This window comes from Podarcis liolepis (genome assembly GCF_965112155.1).
Source record: "Podarcis liolepis genome assembly, chromosome: Z".
Taxonomy (NCBI): Eukaryota; Metazoa; Chordata; class Lepidosauria; order Squamata; family Lacertidae; genus Podarcis; species Podarcis liolepis.
Window position 1 is genome coordinate 35,872,485 of NC_139570.1, and position 269 is coordinate 35,872,753.

Sequence of the window (269 nt, forward strand, 5' to 3'; positions counted from 1 at the left end):
TTTGTCTTTATCAGAGCGATATCCTGCTGACCTTAATGCTGATAATTTTGGAGAAGAAATGCAACATTTATTCTCAGTACATAAACAAATTTTGTAAATGCACAGTTAAAGCCAATAGAACTGTTGAACAGACTTGGTGACCTGTTTCCAAGTATTTGTGCTAGCTTAAAAGGTAAAGGTACCCCTGACCATTAGGTCCAGTCACGGATGACTCTGGGGTTGTGCGCTCATCTCGCTCTATAGGCCGAAGGGAGCTGGCGTTTGTCCAT